Source organism: Schistocerca cancellata, chromosome 1 (genome assembly GCF_023864275.1).
Source record: "Schistocerca cancellata isolate TAMUIC-IGC-003103 chromosome 1, iqSchCanc2.1, whole genome shotgun sequence".
Lineage (NCBI taxonomy): Eukaryota > Metazoa > Arthropoda > Insecta > Orthoptera > Acrididae > Schistocerca > Schistocerca cancellata.
Window position 1 is genome coordinate 589,797,846 of NC_064626.1, and position 20,072 is coordinate 589,817,917.

Below are 20,072 nucleotides of genomic sequence, written 5' to 3' on the forward strand. Positions count from 1 at the left end.
CATTGCACCACATGAACTAGGTGCTACGTGGACCTTGCTAAATTCACTTGCGTATACATTTTTGACCGTTACTCGCCAGTATTTACCTAATGATTAGTACACTCCTAACCGGACTATTTCCCTAAGAGCTGTGATGATTGAACGGGTTCAATCCATGGCCTACAGTGCCCTACAGTTCACACGGTAACACTGCCTACTTGACCCACTTAACTTGGTAGTGAGCTTATGTATCCAATCACCACTGCTAGCAGCAGTGGATAATCCTATCAGCACGACGAGAGCAGCAGACTTACCGTCGAATCCTCCTGAAAATACTTATAACTACGGTCGCCAGCTCTGAAGGAGCAAAAGAATAAATCAATTTTTGGCTCGTTTCAAAGTGAAATGGCTTGAGTTGAATTTAAACTTAATTCTGAATATTACTATTTCTGATTATTCTAGATGATTCTACAAAGCAAATACTCTCTCAATTTCTGTGAGCTGGCTTGGTAATTACTACCAAGACAGGTTATGCAACTTGGGTTAACAAAATTCTATCCTTCAACTTATATAATGATTTTGGATATTACTCTTTGGACAATTAATACAGAATTAGTTAAGTGACTTTACTTGAAAGGTTACTCAGAAAAATTTAAGTAACTATAAATAGGCGACTCATTCTGGTGTGACCATTGCTCTTTTCAACATTCTTATACGCTAAAGTATTCTACAACCAAAAGAATTGTAAATGAAAGAGGCGATGGTGGCCTCAGTCTGATTTCACTATACTATGTTTGAGGTTACTACACTTTACAATGAACAACATGCATCGTAATTTTACTCATTACTATATTCTGTCCTCTGCACTTGCATAAAAGAAAACTGGTATTCTCCTTTTACATGTATACAAAGTTCGACTTAACAATTGCAAGCAGTCTTGCCTTGGGTAGACGTGTCGGTGCTGGTGGTGAGATGCATGTGGCTAACGCAGCTCTTCACGCCTCATGCCCTTAATTGCGGCTGGAACTACGAGCTGTAGCACTCGTATAAGCTACTGCACGTCCGCCATAAAATCTGGGCGCAGGAACTCTTACAATCAGCCCCAGTGGCATAGAGGCGGCTTCAACAACCATTCGTTGCGTTTCACTCCAAAAACGGTGACGATATTCGCCTCTTCTCTGTTGCACAATCACTTTTGCGTGAGCACAGTTACGCACGTCCGATCACGTCAACACTCCCCAGGCCATTCCATTGTTCAGTCCCTGTGTCTCCAGCTACCCCTAGCTACACTCGTATCACCAAGAGTGGGGGCGTTCCCCTACCACCTTTTTACCGAAATCATTTAGTATTTAAGAATATTTATATTTATTACCCTGGAGTTCATACCAGTCATAATGATTTACTACTAGCGCTTTACACCATTAAATAATACAGTAATAACTTATAATTACCAAGAAAAAGAATACATTTGACTCTGAGAGCTTAGTGCATTGTCTGACAGGTAGCGCTAATTCCCAGTTTCGCCAATAGATGGCATCAGGGTGCACTCCCTGGCAGTCTCACACAAGCACGCCCTTTTCCGATGCGTGGGCTCCAAATTACTGTCAGCCCACCATCATTTCTGTTCCGTTACAACCTGTCCGACGATTGTCTGATTGAAGGCATATGTGACACACATCGGTAAAGAGAACGTGATACTAATCCTGAGCGGTCCACTCGATATGTTGTTGGGCCTATCTGTACCGCGCTGCATGCTGTCGTGGTTGCAAAGATTGACCTCGCCATGAACGTCGGGAGTCAAGTAGAGCATCATGCAGCCTATTGCACACAGTTTGAGTCGTAACACGAGGTCCTGCAACTGCGCGAAAAGCATTATTCAACATGGTGGCGCTGCTGTCAGTGTTCCTCTGAGCCATAATTTGTAGGTAGCAGTCATCCGGTCATTCACAGCAATAGCAGCCATTGGACGGCCTGAGCGAGGCATGTCATCGACAGTTGCTGTCTCTCTGTTTCTCCTCCATGTCCGAACAATATTGATTTAATTCATTCCAAGACGCCTGTACGCTTCCCTTGTTGAAAGCCCTACCAGGCACACAGTAAGAATGCGGACGCGGTCGAACCGCGGTAGTGACCGTCTAATCATGGTTGAACTACAGATAACATGAGTCGTGTACCTGGTGGAATGACTATAACTGATAGGCTGTCGGAACCCCCAACGTTTAATAGGAGCTGCTAATGCATGGTTGTTTACGTCTTTGGGCGGTTTTAGTGACTTCTCTGAACAGTCAGAGGGACTGTGTCTGTGATACAATACCCACAGTCAACGTCTATCTTCAGGAGTTCTGGGAACCAGGGCGATGCAACAATTGTTTTGATGTGTGTAGTACTACGTGCGGTAAGCTGTTACAATCCGTACAGTCCAAAAATAGCTATCCTGCCGTTCATTGAGGCTCTAAAGCCAAAAACCACAATTTTTTGCACTGACTTCTATTATTTTCTGTGCATTTCTACAGTGACACAGCAAACAACTGACATAGAACAGAGTTTGAATAAAGGAACATCTGACTTATCTACGATGAAGTGTGATACACAAATAATAAACTTTAAATTCACTTAAGAGCTCTTATCAACTATAAAAGGAAGCGTGGAAGAACTGATATCAAAATCATTTAATATAATGTAATGTACAGTCTCGATTTCATAATTGTAGGTGTCTTGTATTCCTATTTTCTCGAAATACGCCTTGATTCTTATGCCTACAAGACATATAAAGTGAAAACACTTTACTACATTGGTTGTCAGATAACATTATTTGTAATCTGTGGTACCACTACTCACGAGCTATTGTGGTAGGCAGAAACTACCTCCTTACAATTCTTCAGCGCTGCGCATCTTTTTGCATACTATCAACTAAGTTCGATAACGACACTGAAACTACAGTCGACAGTTCGAGCACAATTAGGGTCCTGTACAAGCGCTCAAACTGATCGGAATCGTTTTCATTACGTGGACGCATATTGGCGTAGAGAACTTACAGTGAAGAGGATAATTCGCAGACTATCCTACGGTTAGTACTGAAATTTAACTTAAAATGCGTCAGCTTCTAACGACTCTACCGATGGGTCCGACGCAGACGTATCCTTCCATATAGAGGCAACCGTACTGTAAAGAGAGACAAATATTAATGAAACTTTTTGATGAAGATATTTACGGTTTTGGAGAAATGGGCTAACCTTTGTAAGTAGGCTGTTTGAGTTTTTATCTTGGTAACGCCACGTAGCGCACTGCATGGAAATCACTGGCTGTGCTGTGTGCAGTCTGTGGCTGGGTGGCATTGTTGTAATATTCGCTATTGTAGTGTTGGGCTTTTGGCTGTTAACAGCGCGTAGCGTTGCGCAGTTGGAGGTGAGCTGCCAGCAGTGGTGGATGTGGGGAGAGAGATGGGGGAATTTTGAGAGCGGACGATCTGGACGTGTGTCCATCAGAAAGAGTAAATTTGTAATATTGGATATCATGGACTGACATGCCTTCAGTAGTTTGCATCTTTTATTTAGCTGGCAGTAGTGGCGCTCGCTGTATTGCAGTAGTTCGAGTAACGAAGATTTTTGTGAGGTAAGTGATTTGCGAAACGTATAGGTTAATTTAGTCAGGGACATTCTCTTGTAGGGATTATTGAAAGTCAGATTGCGTTGTGCAAAAAAATATTGTGTGTCAGTTTAAGCACAATCATGTATAATTTTTCTAAGGGGACGTTACATATGTCGACCCTTAGCCGAGGATACCTCACTGGAATCTTCTGATTTTTTCTTCTAGTTTGTGTAATTAGTGTAGCTATCGTTTGTTGCTAGCACGTAATTATATAGAGAATTTCCTTTGTAGTTGAATTTTTTCATTGTTGTACAGTAAAACAGTTATGACATGCATGTAGATTTGCACCAAGTATTTCGCAGTTGCGGTTACAATTAACTAGATATTACTTTCAATGCTATATTAATGTGTTTTCTTATTTTGCTCTTCAAAATGTGCTTTTCTGTGTTATTGTGTGAAATATTGTGACAATAATGGCGTATGAAAAACGTAATACTAGGCTCCAAAGTAAACTAAGAAATGACAGTGAAGACGAAAGCAGTGTGTTAGCGCCACCGTGTAATGAATTAACTAATGTTCAAAGTAGTAATTTGGCAACTGTGCATAGGGAAATGGAGCGGGCTGCAAATAATGGTGTAGACAGTGAAACAATTAGTGAAGAGGGAAGCATTATCGATTGATCGGTCGGCAACAGCTCGCCTCAGGAATCCGAAATGACCAGACACAATCTTGCAAATTCTGTAGATTCAGGTTTTGGGTCCTCACCGTTTTCTCAAATAAGTCATGACACATTTTCTTCTTTTCAAAATGCGAATATTGCCTGTTCAAATGCACTACCGAATATCACTGAGGAACATGTTTCAGACACCAGCGCACTGTTATTACAGTTAATGCAACAAATGGGACAAAGGCTACAAAAGTTAGACAGAACGCTTGAACAAAAACAGAAGTAAATGGGACGAAATCTTCAAAAGTTAGACACAATGGAACAAAATCAGAGACAAACACAGCAAAAGCTTCAAAAGTTAGACACACTGGAACAAAATCTTCGGAAGTTAGACACCACGCTTGAACAAACACATGAAGATTTAACTACTGAGTTACGTAACATTGGATCTAAATGTGAAAAAGTCTGCAATGACGTAAAAACACAAATTTGTGAGCAATTTCAACCTATTTTTTCACGGCATGAAAATCCATTACAGAATCACGAAGCAGCCATATAAGAACTGCAACCTATTGTTCATGAAAATCATGAGACCTTGCAAGCCAAAATTGACTCAATTGCATCTACCGATTCGGTTACGCAACTTGTAAAAATTCAGGAAAACTTAAAGGTCACAGTAGATTCTCTGAAAATTGGTTCAGAAAGACATATGGAAGAAATTAGTTCATTATTAGAGAAAGTAGTTCAACTTTCGAATCAGCTAAATAATTTATCTACGAAGGTAGATGATAATCTGAATGACACAAAACTGGTAGTCTTTCATGACACAGAAGAGTGCGAACAAATTAGGAAATTCAAACAAAATCAGAATCAAATTAATACGCAACACCAAAGAGAAATCTGGGAAGTACAAATCAGCTGACACAGGTAATATAAGAATGACGTATTTCAGAGGACACTCGCGCTCCAATACGGGAAGAGGGACATAGAAATACGGGACAGCCACAAAATAATAACACTGGGTACTTCGGAAATTATGAAAGAAATTGACAAGGTACTCCGAATTTTGAAATGGAACCGCCGAAACGAAGTAATAATGACCGATATGCGACTCACCAACATGATGATTTTGACTATAAGCTGTTTATTACTACACGTAAATTCAAAATATTTAAGAATTCCGGCAACGACATTCATCAACAAGCGTGACTTCATCAATTCTCTCATTGTTTTCCTCCAAACTGGTCATCAGAGCACAGATTAGAATTTATGTGAGGATATTTAGAGAATGAACCACCTGTAAGAATGCGATCGGACATTCACGATTGCCACAGTGAAGGAGAATTTTATCATGCCTTCCTCTCAGCATATTGGTCTCAAGCTACACAAGTCCGAGTAAAACATAGCATCATAATGATGAAACATATCGAAAAATCTGAATTTTCCAGTCTTATGAAATATTTTGAAGACATGTTGCACAAGAATCAGTACCTGTCAAACCCATACAGCCCCTCAAAACACATCTGCATTTGCTTAATCAAATTACCTGAACATTTACGACATATTATTTTGGCAGGACGTGGCCAAGACGACATTGAAGCTTTTCAGCGACTCATACAAGAATTAGAAATTGACACTGACAATCGCGGAACGCGAAAACAGGAACACAACATTTACAGGTCACATCCGTCACAATTTCGCGATTCAAGAAATAATAACTGGACACGACAAGGCTATTCTCACAACACAAATCGTGACCAAAACAGACACCACCCGTATGACAACATTTGGCAGAGTAGTAATTATTACAGGGAAAGATCACCTCTTCGTGGTAGTGACTATCACAGAGACAATCAGAGAAACAGACAATATGGGAACCAAAATAATTATTATCAAGGGAGACAGAATAACTTTAGACGCAATGGTCCAGCGCGCAGTTACAATTCAGGGAGAAATTCTCCACAACATGACCGACAAAAAAGAAACTATGTAAACTACCGACAAAATGACAGACCTGAATTTCATCACAACTGGCGGGATTCAAACAGAGCAGGGCCCTCTCGACAAGGTGAATTGGTAGAAGTTAGGTCTCCAAATCCCAATAACGATGTGCGCCAACAAAAAGACAATAGGCAATGACTCATACCGCTGGCAGCCACAAAACGTACTTATGAAACTGACGACGCAGCTGCCATAGCTAGTCATTACGTAAAAATGGAAGACATTAGAGACATCTTACTTCAGGAACACGGTGTAAAACGTAACAACATTGCAAATCCTGTGATTCACATTGCAGTAAATGACGTAAAATTTATGGCAGTACTTGACTCTGGCAGTCCCATTTCAGTAATTAGTGAAACAGCCTTTAGAAAATGCAACAAATCGAACGATTGCCCCACACTTCCGTTACGTAAGATTAAATTACAAGGCGTAATCTTTGGAAAACGTGTAGATGTACGAAAACAAACCAACTTAGAGTTCTTTTGTCAAGGCCACAGCTTCTCTATGAACTTTCTTATTGTTCCATTATTCTCGACGGAAATTATAATGGGAGTAGACTTTTTGAATGAATACAAAGTAATCTTAAACTTTCACGATGCTGAAATAAGTTTAGAAAAAGAAGGTAAGTCAATAGCTTTGAAATTTGAAGATTGACTCTCAGACCATGACGAAGAAATTAATCGGCTTTACCTCCTATTAGACAACAGTTCGGAATTTTCGACGGAACTTGACACTAACAATCAATCTGCAAGTACTGACAGGGATGATATCGACAGCGCATTTGATACTAATGAGTTAATTCAGAATAAAATTCAAACAATTGACAATTGTAATGACACTGATAGGCAGGACCTTTTTGAGATTTTACAAGCACATTCCACAGTTTTTACTCACAAAACAGGAACAATCAAGGGATTCCAATACCAATTTCGTGTTCGTGAGCATACTAAATTTTGTGTTAGACAATACGTAATTCCGGCACATTATAGGGACCGTGTTAGAACAGAAATACAATCAATGCTTGACGAGGGCATTATTGAGCCTGCAGTAGGCTCGTACAACAACCCATTACATGTTGTTGAGAAGAAAAATGGATCGATCACGCTTGTCTTAGACTCGAGACAAATCAATACTATCATCATTCCTGAAACAGACAGGCCGCAAACGGTGGAAGAACTTCTTCAAAATTTTAATGGTGTAAAAGTGTTGTCTTCTATCTCAGTTTCAGCTTTTATCAGATCGAACTTCATCCAGAATGTAGAAAATACACAGGTTTCCTTTGTTTCGGCGTTTGTTATCAGTTTCGCAAACTTCCTTTTGGTTTGAACATTTCTTCGGCAGCATTCATTCACGGGGTAAATTCCATATTACCTGAGTTCTTAAGACGTCACATCACCTTATATGTGAACGATATTCTGATAGCAGAAGCCTCATGGGAACAACACAATCGCATCCTCAACAGCGTCTTACATATTTTTGCTGAATCTGGTATTACAGTTAACTTGGAAAAGTCTGAATTCGGTAGGACAAAGGTGAAGTTTTTGGGACATATTATTTCTTCTGAAGGTATTCAGCCGGATCCTGAAAAGTTAGAAGCAATCAGAGCCATTCCAGTTCCATCCACAAAAAAACAAGTCCGCAGTTTTGTAGGTCTCGTGAAATTTTACCGTCGTTTTCTGAATATGGAAATTCTAGTTACACCAAAACTTTGTTCTCTCACTGGAAAAAATATTATTTGGAACTGGAACGAACAAGCACAGTTGGAATTCAATTCTTCGAAAGAATCGCTACTTAACGCGCCAATACTAGCTCATCCAGATCTGTCACAAGATTTCTGCCTTAGCACGGATTCTTCTAAAGTCGGTCTTGGTGCCCATTTATTTCAAGAAGCCACAGAAAATGACACTACTGTTCTGAAAGCAATTGCTTTTGCAAGCTGAGTGCTAACAAAATCTGAAAAAAATTATTCCGTTTCTGAATTAGAAGCTTTAGCTATCGTTTGGGCATTTAACAAATTCCGTTTCTTTCTTTCTGGTAAGCAAGTAAAAGCATACAGTGATCATCCTGCATTACAGTTTCTTATGTCTTCAAAATTAAATCATGACAGGTTAAAACGTCGGGCACTGTTTCTGCAAGAATTCCACTTCACAATAGTCTACATTCCCGGCAAGGAGAACATTGTTGCGGACGCACTGTCACGCGCACCGGCTCGGCTTGCGAAAAGTAACACAGAAGGCAACCTCGAGAAAAATTTCAATATTCTTTACATTCAGAAAGTCGACTTTGAAAACTTCATCACCACATCTTTAAAGGCCATTGCTCATGAACAAGATAAAGATCCAATTTGGAAAGACATCAAAAGTAAATGGCATGAAAAGACACACACTTAGATTCGGCATTATTATCTGGTTAGAAACAACATACTCTTCAAACGCTGCACTGTTGATGACAAGCTATGGGTACTTTGCATTCCAGACGATTTTGTTAATAAGCTCATATGGTAGATTCATTTCAGCTACGCTCATTTTGGTCCAAGAAAATGTTATCATATTCTTCGGAGGACTTGTTATTTTAACAATATGGAAAAGAGAATTCGAAGAGTCTTATCTATTTGTAAACTTTGTCAAAAGGCGAAACCATCTACTATCTCACATCGTGCTCCGTTGTTTCCTATCATTCCTTCTAAATTAAAAGAATTTGCTGCTGTTGGGACCTCTTGTTCAAAATTTGTTTCTTTCATTCCGTTACGTAAAGCCACTGGACGGTCTGTATCCAACGCCTTTGTTAAAAATTTCTTACATGAAGTTGGCCACGTTGCTAAAGTCATTTCAGATAACGGACCGCAAATCAGATCTGCTGTTTGGTCACGCATGCTTCGGATTCATAAAATCAAACCTGTTTTTATATCATTGTACTCGCCATATTGTATCCCGTCTGAACGGATTATGAAAGAGATCAATAAGCTTTGCAGATTTTATTGTCACAGATAGCATCAACATTGGGACAGATATTTACACTTATTTCAAAATGTGCTGAATGAAATGCCTCATGACCGCTGCTTTACCACCTACTCTTGTACTGAAGAATGAAGAACCACCGAACAGAATCACAGAGCTTGTACCTTTCCCGAATACAAGTAAACTTCGACACAAAGACATAATTGATATGGCTATTAAAAATATAAAATATGCAGCAGACAAAAGGAGAAAACTACATGGAAAAGCAAATGCAAAGAAATTATATATTGGTCAGAAAGTTCTCATTAAAGCTCATTCATTGTCACATAAGAAGAAACACTTGAGACACAAATTCTTTCTAGTTTACAATGGACCTTACAGAATCCGACGTATACCACATGATAATTGCGGTGAAGTTGAAACTCTGCGTACTTGAAAGAGTAAAGGCTTACACCACATTTCACATGTAAAACCGTTTATTGAGAGATAATCTGCTTTTTCACTTTGTCTTTGCCATAAAACTTTTCACTTCACATTTCTAGTATCCTTTGTTAGACTTAGAAACTGTTAACACACAACAATGTTTCTAAGTTAAATATCCAGTCAAGAGCCAAGAGAACTTATTTACAAAGAAATTACGAATGCTCTGTTATAGTGAACAGACGACACAGTGTTGTTATTTGTACATTCTTGCTTGTTAGTTGCACGATTACGTAACGACTATCAGGCTTACATACTTAGAACATATAACAGTACTGCTAATGAGATTTTACTGCAACATTTTGGTTTACTTGAAAATACCCTATGGATTTAAAGTGCTTTCTGCGAGATACCAGATGACACAGTGGTTAGTTTATTTGACAGCTACACGACTATATCACGACGCTACTAATGTGTGACACAATTTACATTGTTGCTTTTGCGGTGTATCTGTTTTATATCTGCACAGTTTTTCTGTATTATTCTTGAAAGTAAAACATGTTTTAGCAGTAACTTTTGTGGTATAGCTACAATGAGACAGCCTTTTCCCTAGCACAACAATACGTTACATTATAGTACTTTCTCGATCACGGTAAGGTACGTAATAACTACGATATCTATACGCAAAGCATTTCACTTTTGTTTATGATGAGGTAAGTAAATTGCCTTCAGCAGAACTTGGCTTACAGAGGACGATAACTACTACACTTCCACATAATTATCTTACAGCAAGACGGACATTTAGTGCTACAGGACACGCATTTGAGTGATTAATTTTGTACTTAAACCATTTATTTTTAAAGATTTTTGAATTACAAAGAAAGTTTTCCGTGATACGTTTCATTCCATTGCTGTAATCTGTAACACCTGAGGGTATAATTACATTAATCCTCAGGGGGGTACACGCTTACTTTGTGCACCATGTGTTTGGCAAGCACAAGGAGCCCTAGCTAATATGGTATTTGCTTATACAACTTTACACATCGGTACCATATTTCTCTAACACATAAATTACACAGCTATCTGATTATTTAACAAAGAAACAAACATTTTTTTTACAACATCAGTGACACATGTTTAGGCAATTACACAGTTGGATAACTTCACACTTATGAAATTGTATTTTGTCTGTACTTAGTGAACTGTTCATATTTTTTCGGAACCATTGTAATACTATGAGAGCTTTGAATGATATATTTGGTATGTTATTATTACGATGACAATGTGTATTATACTGTTGAGGTATGTTTATGATCAATAAGCTGATGCTATATGAGTAATTTGATTATGCTACGTATTTATTATGATGAAATATTGAAGAAGTGTCGACGAATATGTATATGTGTAATGAGGTATGGAATAATGAGTAGTGGTTAGAGACTCTGACTTGTGATAAATGATGTTGGAAACCAAGAATCGTACTTTAAGAGTTATGAAATGTGTGTACATACGTGAATTTTAGTTACCACAATTCTGACAAAACTTTTTGGACACTCTTATATATGAGATTTTGTTTCTACACACTTCTAATGTAAATTTCTAACCTTTGAATTTTTTTATTTTTTATCAGGATTTCCTGAATAAACATCACACTAAAATCAACCTCAGACAGCAAACTGTAGAACTTAGTGGAACAGTGTTTCAGCTAGGTGACACCACTGCAAAGGGCACACTGCCGCAAGATTTCCCCAACCAGAAAGCGAAATCAACTACACTGCGTGCAACGTCCTTGAAGGTTGATTCACGGGATAAGATACAATTTGGCTTGGGAAAACTTTTCTGCATGATCGTTGACCCTGAGGTACCTACAGATACAGTGTGTCTACTAGAGCCATTAGAGGAAAATTGGTAATTAGATGTATCACATTGCTTTGTACATAGAAGTGTTGTACGGGTTCAAGATGTTGAGGGAGAAAGAAAAGTACCTGTACATATTGACAATTTCGGAGTGAAGGACAAAGAGTTGCATAAGGGAATATTAGTAGCTACAGTCAGTACTTTTGAAGAAGAAGATTTCATTTGGTCAGATATTGATGATGGTCAGAAACTAGACGCCTATAAAACCGCATTACGCCACAAGATTGAGCATTTGAAAGGAAATGATAGAGTCATGGTAGAAGCAGTTTTACTTGTGTTCCAAGATTTATTTAATGCAGAAGGTCCACTGGCAGCAACAGATATCACATAGCATAGGATCCCAACAGGAAATACCCCCCCAGTTTATAGAAAGCCTTATAGAGTTCCGCATCACATACAGCCAGTACTGGATGAATTTTTAGAACAGCATCTTAAAGATGGAATTATAGAATATTCTGATTCGCCTTATAATTCAAATATTGTAATTATTCCAAAGAAGTCTCCCGACAGTATGAAATGATATAGATTTTGTTGTGACTACAGACATCTTAACAAACAAACTATCTCAGATGTTTATCTTCTTCCAAACATTACAGATATCATTGACAGTTTCGGTAACAGTAAATATTTTTCAACAATCGATTTACGTAGTGGATATCATCAGTTGGAAGTTGCACCTGAAGATAGGTATAAAACAGCATTTTCTACCCCTGGAGGCCACCGGCAATTTAAAAGAATGCCTTTCGGTTTGAAAAATGCACCAGTAACTTTTCAAAGATTACTTGATGGAGTATTTCGAGGACTCAAAACTCAGCAATGTTGTGTATATCTAGACGATATTATTCTATTCTCCAAAAACATTAATGAACATGCTGTGTGTCTGCGTAACGTTTTTCAGAGACTTAGAAAAGCTAAATTAACATTAAATATGGAAAAATGTAGTTTTGCATTGACAGAGGTTACATACCTAGGGCATGTCATTAGTGAAAAAGGAATTAAAACAGATCTCGACTAATTTCGGCAGTTAACGATTTCCCAATACCACAACGCGTTAAGGAAGTACAAAGTTTCATTGGTCTCGCATTGTACTACCGGAAATATGTTCAAAATTTTGCTGAAATTGCCCGACCCTTAACTCATTTATTGAAAAAAGGTGAAAATATCATTGGTCTGAAGATTGTGAATCTGCATTTCAAACCCTTAAAGATAAGTTAACACACAGTCCAGTATTAGCCTACCCAGATTATAATAAAGAATTTATTTTATCCTGTGACGCAAGTGGTCATTCAGTAGGAGTTGTTTTGAGTTAGAATATTAATGTCGCGGAACACCCCATAGCCTACGCTTCGAGACAACTAACAATGGCAGAAAGAAATTATTCCACAACATAGAAAGAATTGTTAAGTGTTATTTATGGCATCAAATACTTTAAATGCTACTTGTATGGTGGAAAATTCAAGGTTATTACAGACCACGCAGCTTTAAAATGGTTGCTTGGGTTAAAGGATCCATCTAGTCGTCTCACCCGTTGTGCCCTATGTCTTTCCGAAATGGATTTCGAAGTTATCCATAAACCAGGCAAAAAACACACGAATGCAGATTGTCTAAGTCGGAAAATAGCACTTTTGGAAGCAACAGGCCGAGATACTGAGGGCTGGATAAAGGCACAAGATGAGGTTACAGAATGCAAAAAATACACAACTCAAAAACAATTTTGCTTTTAAGATGGTGTATTATGCCATAAAACAAAACTTGGACCGCGAATTGTTGTTCCCCAACACCTCAGACAAGAAATAATGGCAGAGGCCCACGATCATATCCTTGCAGGACACAGTGGACAGCGGACAACCGAAAGACGCGTAGCAGAGCGATTTTGGTGGCAAACCAGAAAGCAGGATGTTGCGCAGTACGTTCGTAATTGCATTGCTTGCGCACAACGAGCTGAACTTTCTCGTTTAAAAAAACCCTTACAGAGTCTCCCCGAGGCTTCATGTCCATTTCAAATCTGTGGAGTGGATCTCTACGGGCCATTTCATAAAACACCTGCTGCCAATAAGTATGTTCTTACGATTATAGATCACTTTTCACGCTATCTAGCTATGGTGAGTCTCCCAGATCAGCAAACAAATACAGTTGCCCAAGCTTTAGTTAACAACTGGATACTTAAATTTGGCGTACCTGAAGCTATTATCACAGATCAGGGATCTAATTTTATGTCTGAATTAATGAAACATCTATGACACTTACTAAAAATACGTAAATGACGCACAACTCCGTTACACCCTCAGTGCAACGGACGCACAGAAAGAGTTCATCGGCCAATTGGCAAGATGCTTAGTTATTACATTAACGAACAACATTCTAATTGGGATACGTATTTACCAATAATTGTGTCGGTATACAACGCCAAAACGCATGAAGCAACTGGCATGTCACCTTATGAAGTAGTCTATGGGTGAAAAATGCCGTCCCCTTTTGATGTAATCAGGCAGAAAAACGGAAAAGTCGGAGAAACAGTAAAAGATTTCAGTCGAATGATGAAAGATGTATGGAAAAAGGTTCAAAAACGACAAGAAAGATTAGGTAATGCCCAAGCTAAATATCCAAATTACAAAATCGGTCAGTGGGTGATTCTGTCAACCCCATACATTGCGGAAGGAAAAACGATGAAATTTGTAACAAACTTCAGAGGTCCTTATCAAATTATTGAGATCACGTCACCAGTCAACGTTAAACTGCAACTACCCACCCGAACTACCATTGTGCATGCAAGTCGTTTAAAATCTTTTAAGGGCGCTCCAGATGTAATTCTTTCAACAATAGTGTCTGCTTTTACGAAGGGTGGAGGAAGTTCCCGAAGAGGAAAAAGAGTGGCCACGCCAGCACAACATACAGACATGGCACCATACAATCTTCGACCAAGAGTGCGAATGTCCTAGTGGAATCATAGTAGACTGTGGATAATACACAAATGTAAATAATAAATAAATGGTAATGGTTTATTTTTTAAGAAAAAAAAGTTGATCGCAGAAACATGTAGATCTTGTATTTAACAATGTATTACTTTTTTTTGTTTTTATTTTACTAGGTTGGTAGGTTCATAACCATGTTGTTTGCTTTTTCAGGTAACGCCTCTAGCATAATGGACAACTACATTCTGACTATACTGCTCATCATAATTGCATTATTGACCAATACGAACAATGGACTACAGATCAACCAGTTGATGAGTGGTGTAATTCTTGTAAAACAGGGTACTGTAATTCTGACCAATCACAAGTGCACTATTTCATTAGAGTATAATTTATGGGCCTTACGTAATGAACTTAAGAACCTTGAATTAGAATTTGATACACTACATTGAAGGGCAAGTTGACCAGAGATTTTTGAAGAACTATCCAGTGAATTTAAAACATTACACTACTCATACGAACAGTTGAGAGGACAGTTGCGTCAGTTACAAGATATACTTCCGCAGACCGTTAAACGAGCGAAACGTGGATGGGTGGACGCAGGAAGTAAACTACTTAAGACCATTTTTGGTACAGCGGATAACGAAGATATTAATCAGTTAAATAATTCATTACAGAACATAGAGAGTACCGCGGAATTAAATAAAGGCACTATAGAATGGCATACGACAAGATTAAACGAATTGGAGCAAACAGTTTTTACTAATACCAAGGTCATCAGGAACCTCACCCAAGAATTAAACGATTATCTTCTAGCTACTACTTCTACGCTGAATAAAGACCTAAAAGTCATACAAACAAGGCTCGATATTGTGGATAAGAAACTTGCCGTAGGAAGATCGCTTAGGCTACTCACTGATCAAGTGATAGATGTACGGCTAGCAGCGGAGGAATTAAAGGAAGCCATCCACTATGCAGTACAGGGACATTTGTCACCCACGTTACTATCGCCGGGTACATTCAACTCATTATTAGTTAAAATGGAAAAACAATTGCCAGATTCGCTGAAGTTAATATTTCCTGCAGATAAGAAACATTTACCTCAGTATTACCACTTAGCTACAGTACTAGTGGACACAGATAATGCAAGAATACAAGTTTGATGATGATGTTTGGTTTGTGGGGCGCTCAACTGCGTGGTTATCAGCGCCCGTACAATTATCCAATCTTTGCTCAGTCCAATTTCGCCACTTTCCTGGATGATGATGAAATGATGAAGACAACACAAACACCCAGTCATCTCGAGGCAGGTGAAAATCCCTGACCCCGCCGGGAATCGAACCCGGGACCCCGTGCTCGGGAAGCGAGAACGCTACCGCGAGACCACGAGCGGCGGACAGAATACAAGTTTGTATATCTCTCCCGGTTACAGATAAAATGGGTATATATGACTGTTACAGAGTACACTCATTTCCGGTAAAATGGGGCAAAATAAATAAATTTGTACAGTTCCGAACACACCAAGTATTTTTAATCTCCCAGACAACCAATATGAGCATGGTAATGACAACTTTGGAATTAAATAGTTGCATATCCGAACAAGTTATTATATGTCCATCTCGCGCAATCGAATTACATACCAATAGTTGTGAATCTCATGTATTTTTCGAACAATCTGACGCCACCAATTGCCCACGCGATATATTAACTTCCACATCATGTTTTTTCGAGCAACTAGAAAATCACTGGTTATATGCAGTCAGTAATCCAACTTATATTTTTGCACAATGTTACGAGAACGGTGTAGCTACAACATTACAACATTTTGAACTTCATGGAAGCGGGCTAATAATTAACGGCACGTTATGTTCCATCTCAGGAGCGAATTTTCATTTACCCGCAACAATCACTGCTACAACTAATGTTAATTCATCCTTTCCTCTAATTTATTGGCCAGAAAACGCCATTCAAGCATTTCCTACACAAAACATGTCCTACCTCAATGACTCAATTGACAGTTCCCTTCTGAAGTCATTAGATACGTACATAAACTCACAGCAAGGCAAAATTGATGCCAATGGTATGATGAAACATGTTTTAAAGTTAAAAAGTGAACAGAAAACTAAAATTATAATGCTTGGAACGGGTATATCTGGAACCTTTGTGTTGGTGTTTCTGCTTTGTGCAGTTTTCTTTTATTTAAGACGATAAAATAAGCCAAATAATAATATACCACTTCATCAAATCCCTGTTAACTAGATACCACACTCTTAACTGGTGTACTTCAGTGGTTACTTGTGAGCATTAGTGCATTAATTTTGTTTATTGTACTTCAGTCTTTACTAAACAGTCTCATGTTAAAATAAACAATACTGGAGAATAGATAGTCCTTGCATTAATGTAGGGCAGATTAAACAGGTGTTGCTATGTAATTCTCTCAGTGAAAAATTTACTCTTGTTTATTCATCGTCATCCAGATTTGTTACACTTATTACAACGATTTATGTGTGAACTATGTGATTCATGAGCATACAGTGCTTTAGTAAAGTGATAAAGTATTTTTCAGCATACTTAATGTGAAGCATGCGTAATCGTGTAAGTCGAGAGTTTTCATTGCTTGTGGTAGTGCTTTTGCCGTATGAAGAGTGGAGGAATGATGAGTGGTAAATTCGAGGGCAAATTTCTCCGAAGGGTGGAGGAATGTTGAGTGGTACTTAAGTAAATAAATTAGTGAAAGCAATGGAAGTGAAGTTGAAATTAGAAAATAAATGAAAAACTTAGTTTAGTTTAGAAGAATTACACACTGGCAAACAGCAGGCAGGGCAGCAGAGCAGAAGAGACAATGACCGTGAAGTCAGCAAGTTCGGAAGCCATCGCCCTCCCCACATAAGCGGACGCTGTCGATTCAGCCGTCAGGGCATCGCTCGACCGGCTCACGAGTTTCTCAGTTGTCACATGTGAGCAAAGGCCCTCGCCTACTTTCCAAGAGCCAGTGACCGACGTTAAGAAGATTCTTCGAGAAGCTTTTCAACGTGACAGAGGAGGCAATGACCGTGAAGTCGTTCACATCCAGCGAACTGAAGTGAATAAATACGCGAGATGCAGTGAGCCCGACAAGAAGAAGAGAAGAGTAGCAGTAGTTTTCAGTCAGTTTCGGTGCTGAAGACCGTCATGCAAGAAGAGATTGCATCATACACAGACGCACCAAGTCCGCCGCTGTAATAGAATAGCAAGCAGCAGCCTCGGCGCCAGAAGACAGAAGTTAAAAGGTATTTGAAGTCTGATTTTTACGTACCCGGGTGACTCGTGAGGATGGGAAAGAGACGGCCTCACATCAGCAGTCACCTGTGAGCTGGGATGAAGATCTGACAGCCGAACATTGGCAAGCGGAAGTCCGTTGTTCGAGTCCGGGGCACTGGCCTTCCCCCGCGGCGCCGCCCCGCTGGCCGACGCACAACACACGCGGCCGCTTAGAGAAGAGAAACACTGGGACGCCACATTCAAGGTATCACATCCGATGCGCGACTTCGCTCTCAATAATTAAACGGGCCACCTCGCGCTGCACGTCTCCAGTAAACTGGGGGAGACGGCGACACGAGATACACACTGCCACGGGTAATCAGACGCCCCCGCTGCCGCAGCAGAAGGCGTCGCAAACGACACAGCTGCCGCCCTCCGAGCCAGAACATCGAGTAAGGAAACAGTTGTACAAATCTTCAATAAAAGTTATCTTTTGTAAAAATGCTGTTTCATTCTACCTCATACCCGAGCCAAGGAAGCCTGTCCACATGTTGTTAAGAGAGAAAAATTAATTAATTTAGTATTTTCACCCTGAATCAAATGCCCTTTGCAGTAATGCTCATCCTGACAATTGACTAGCATCAAAAGAGAAAACCCAGTTACATTTAGCGGCAGAAGTGTTACACTACGGAAGATGAATTACTGGTCCGTGGATAATCCTCGCTGTCTCAGACAGGTAGAGTGACAGCGACCGTGGACTGTAAATGTATGGTGCAGGATCATTGGCGACAACCTCATCGGTCCTCACTTCATTGCAGGGAACCAAACAGCTGCAACATACATCGCGTTTTTACAGAATGATCTGCCAACGTTGCTCGAAAATGTCCCACTGGAAACGCATCGAGGTATGTGGTATCAGCATGATGGTGCACCTGCACATTCCGCAATTAACACTAGGCTGACCCTTGACAGGATGTTCGACGGGCGTTTCATAGGACGTGGAGGACGCATAAATTGACCAGCCCCTTTTCCTGATCTTACACCTCTGGACTTCTTTCTGTGGGGTACGTTAAAGGAGAATGTGTACCGTGACGTGCCTACAACCCTAGAGGATATGAAACAACGTATTGTGGCAGCCTGCGGCGATATTACACCAGGTGTACTGCGGCGTGTACGACATTCATTACGCCAGAGATTGAAATTGTGTGCAGCAAATGATGGCCACCTCACTGAACATCTATCGGCCTGACATGTCGGGACACACTCTATTCCACTCCGTAAATAAAAACGGAAACCACGTGTGTACGTGTACCTCACGCCTCATGGTAGTGAGGAGTGGTACTCAAGCGTCAAATTTCGGTTACAATATCTCCGGATGTAATTAACATTTTACAATGCAACAAGCGGCACTGATTACGTATTTGTTTATATGTTCAGGTGTGCTAACAAAACTAGCGGGGTTCCATTTAAAAAAACGTAGGTTTGTGTTAAAAACATACGTCCGTGCATTTTTTTTATGGTTTGTATTAACCAATTACACTAGCCCCTCTCCTCACGTTCGGTCTGTGGAATCGATTCGTCAGTATTTGATGTGGTTTACGAAATATATCCAGCGGTAATGTTAGGTGACTCACCCTGTATATTTGCTCATTTCGTTTAATATCTAGTCTCTAGCTGCACTGCAGCATTGGTTAAAATAAAATTTAATATATTTACTAATATAAATATTTTCTGCCTACAGATCCAGTAAATAATAATTTTATTAGCTACTTCCAAAAAAATGAGGGAGCACAAAAACACATTTCACTTCACATGAACAGCATACATAATTTTCTTTTCAAGTACTTGGTAATTTATTTTGTAGAATAAGTTGTGGTGCACCATTTAATTACATAGACATTAAGATGTGAATAGACATTTCCCTTATCTGCTTTGTTGTCTTTAGTGTGCTATTTTTTCTGCTTGAGCTTTATCATGTTTAGATATTAATTATTGCATTTGCTGCTGCTGTTTGCCAGGCATTGCGCTACTAAATTTCACTTTGTATTACTCTGCTAAGCCAGTTTTACTATTAATTTATTTTTCTTGTTGCTGCACATTGGCTCATATTAGTTGTAATGTTGCATTTGCTTTGCTAATTTAGATATACTGCTGCTTGCTTTGCCAGTTTGTATTTTTTTGTTGTCATTGCTGTTTGTGTTAATTTTTTATGTGTTGCAGCATTGCCTCGTCCCTTAGTTTATGCACCTGAGCTCAGTAGATTTAAGTTAGCTTAAGAGGGGGTAGATTATATAAGAGAATGAGTTGCGATGAATTGGAAGAAATGCATTCAGAAGTTTTATGAAAAAAGTAGAGAAAGCAGGTATAGATAAAAGCAGGTATAGTTAGCAC